We start from the raw sequence: 3,352 nt of genomic DNA, 5'->3' as shown, positions 1-3,352 counted from the left end.
TCTTTTGCCCTACCCAAGTATGTGGGGAGTTTCTTGCCTTTTGGGAGGTCTGAGGTCTTCTGCCTACGTTCAGTAGGTGTTCTGTAGGAGTTGTTCCACTTGTAGCTATATTTCTGATGTATATGTGGGGAGGAAGGTGATCTCCACTTCTTTCTCTTCCGCCATCTTGAAGCTCAGATCCTTGGTTAGCATTCTTATTACTAATGCTTTGACCTATTTATCTGGTAAATTATTTCTTTCTTTTTCTTAGCAGTTTTTTTTCTTCCCTCCCCCCAGGATTTTTCTCTTGTTCTTTCAATTGAAACATATTCCTCTGTCTTCTGCTTTTGCTCAACTTTCTCTGTCTCTATGAAAGTAAGTCAAACCATTACCTGTTGCGGTCTTGAAGAGGTGTCCATGTGTGGGAGTGTCCCTATCTGTCTCTGTGCCCAGTGGCATTGGTAAGAGAGCTGGATCTGATATGAACATAAGTCATGTCTTTCCCCAGGATGTGCTGGCAGGTATCACCTCGGTAGTAGGTGGGGCTGAAGAAGGAGGGGCTACAGCCAGAGCCAGCTGTGAGCAGGGGCTTCCTTTTTGCTTACTGGGCAGACCACCCTATGGGGGGTGGGGGCGGGTCCCACGTTGCTGGTCAGAAGCCCTGAGGGTTTGGTTCAAGATGGCTCTTTTCTCTTTAAGTGTGTGCTCTCCCCTCTCCCTGCACTAGCACCCTTACCCCAGAGGGGAGCAGTGCTGAGCAAGAGGGGCTAGTGCAGGTGGCTCAGCATGGATCTGGGCAGGGGCTGTGGCTGTGCTGGCTGCAGTCAGGAACCTGGGCTGATTCTGATGCACTGCCTGTGTAAGCACCAGTAATGGCTGCCCCTACCCTGCTCAGATGCTGCTCCTAGTCTAAGCTACCTTTGTCCCTCCAGCTGAGGTTTCCCTAGGCCACGGCAGTCCTTGCCCCAGTGTAGAGCTGCACTGAGAAGCACGCGCAGCCACAGTGGGCTATTGGTTCAGGCTGTGGTATGTGCTGGGCTGGTTGAGAAAAATCAGGCAGCATCTTGTGCAGTTTCAATCCTCCCTCTCTGCCCTGTCTCAGGAGTAACCAAGTATGTGTGCACTCCTCACTAGTGGGGTCCAGGCTTCCTACAGCCCTCATGTTAGTCCTGCCAGCCCTCCAGCCAAGGGAACTCATCTTCCTGGTTTTGGGCCCCAGGTCTGGGGTGCCCAATATGTAGCTCAAACCAATCACTCCCCAGGGAGGATCTCTGTCTGTGTAATCCCCCTCCTCTTCTGAGTCCCCTCCCAGGACAACCAACCTGATTGGTTCTCTTCCCTTCCTACTCAATTCAGCATGGATCTTTCTTATAGCCTTGGTTGTAGAGAAGTCTTTCTGCTAATCTTCAGTTAGTTTTCAGTCAGAATTGTTCCACGTGTAGATGTATTTTTTTTAATGTAATACTGTTTATTTAACTTCAAAAACATTTCAGCATTCTAAACATACAAAAAAACCCAGAACATTGCAGATCATTGTTTAGTACAGAAGATTCTTGAACTTTCGTCAATGCAGTGGCTCTTGGCTTTGCTGACAATGAAGAGTTCTATGGTTTGTTTAAAAAACAGTTTGGGCTTCCCTGGTGGCGCAGTGGTTGGGAGTCCGCCTGCCGATGCAGGGGACACGGGCTTGTGCCCCGGTCTGGGACGATCCCACATGCTGCGGAGCGGTTGGGCCCTTGAGCCATGGCCGCTGAGCCTGTGCGTCTGGAGGCTGTGCTCCACAATGGGAGAGGCCACAGCAGTGAGAGCCCCGTGTACTGCAAGAAAAGAACACAAAAAAACCAAACAAAAAACAGTTGAAAACTACCGCACTTCAACTAAAAAGGATCCAAAACAGTTCTCATGCCAGCTGAACCCCCACTTTCCACAGCTAAGAATGGCAGCGGGGTGCTATGTCTCTATATACAGAAACAAGACAGCCTGAAGCTAAATGCATGCCCACTGCAGTGTCCACAGGTCCAGCCCCACGGTGCACGCCCTGAGCTACGGCCCCTGCGGAAGGCATCGCTCCTACAGCCTCCACACCAGCAAGGAGCTTCAAGAGTGTGTCTCGGTTGCTTTGTTCTTTTTACAAACTATAGATATGTACAGTTGAGAACTCAGGATTCCTAGCCAATGACCATAGAGTTAACACACCACCTCACAAATTAAAAAAAAAAGAAAATGCCAGAAACATCTTTAAATGCCTTGTCATACCAACAGCAAAGTGCACAGAGTGAGGACAACACGAGAGCCTTTTCATTTTGAAAATGTTTGGAAATATGTACAACTTTGATACAGTTTCCGGGTGCTCCAGACACCCATGGCCACTTCATGTAAACCACTGACAATTGCTAGAGCATTCTGAGAGACTACCATATGATCGTGATCCAACTGGGTAATTAAACCTAATGAGGGCAACAGACACGTCTCGGGCGAGAGGTGTGTCAATCACGGCGCTCCCTACTCTAAGGTATTCACAAGGAGACAGATCAACAGTTTTTTTTTATTCATCTTCCTCCTCCTCCTCCTCCTCCTCTTCTTCATCTTCCTCTTCCACCTTTTTCCGGGCAACTTTAGCAGGACCCTCGGCGCCATCAAACTTCCCTTTAGACTTATAGTCTGCGACATCCTTCTCCTATTTCTCCTTCAGCTTCGCTGCCTTGTTGATGTATGGCTGCTTCTCGCTGTCACTTAAGTTATTCCACATCGCGCCCAGCTGCTTTGCCACATCTCCAATAGAGATGCCAGGGTTTGTAGATTTGATCTTGGGGCGGAATTCAGAACAGAACAGGAAAAATCCAGACGGTGGCCTCTTGGGGGCATTCGGGTCCTTCTTCTTGCCTCCCTTAGCTGGTCCGTAATCCTTCATTGCCCGATCATAGCGCACTTTATCTGCCTTTGCCATTTCATCGAATTTAGACTTCTTTTTCCCAGACATTGTCTTCCACCTCTCAGAGCATTTCTTGGAAAATTCTGCAAAATTGACAGGGAGCTCGGGGTTTTTCTTCGTATGTTCCTCTCTGCACGTCTGCACAAAGAAGGCATAAGCAGACATCTTGCCCTTTGGTTTCTTGGGATCACCTTTAGCCATATTGACTGTATTGTTCGCTAGTCTGGGTAGCGCAGGGCACAACGCGCGGCTCAGCACTCCACAGCCTCGCGCTAGCTGCCTCCACGAGAGCCGCCTGATTGGCCAGCGGCCTCCACTGTAAATGTAATTTCTAGTTAAATTATTTATAATATTTGACTGAGTCTCTCTTTCATCAACAGTCTCCTATAACCTTAATCTTGTTTCAGGAGTTTCTGTTTACGTGCTAGTCTTAAAAGAAAC

General features: G+C 48.4%; 1 pseudogene; it reads right to left on the bottom strand.

Moving 5' to 3' along the window:
• Window positions 1–2,524: 2,524 nt before the first annotated feature.
• Window positions 2,525–3,148, bottom strand: LOC102985288 (high mobility group protein B3-like; annotated as a pseudogene).
• Window positions 3,149–3,352: the final 204 nt, after the last annotated feature.

This window comes from Physeter macrocephalus, chromosome 8 (genome assembly GCF_002837175.3).
Source record: "Physeter macrocephalus isolate SW-GA chromosome 8, ASM283717v5, whole genome shotgun sequence".
In the NCBI taxonomy this organism is placed as follows: domain Eukaryota; kingdom Metazoa; phylum Chordata; class Mammalia; order Artiodactyla; family Physeteridae; genus Physeter; species Physeter macrocephalus.
The sequence above is the reverse complement of the archived record's forward strand: the minus strand, read 5'-3'. Positions and strand labels throughout refer to the sequence as shown.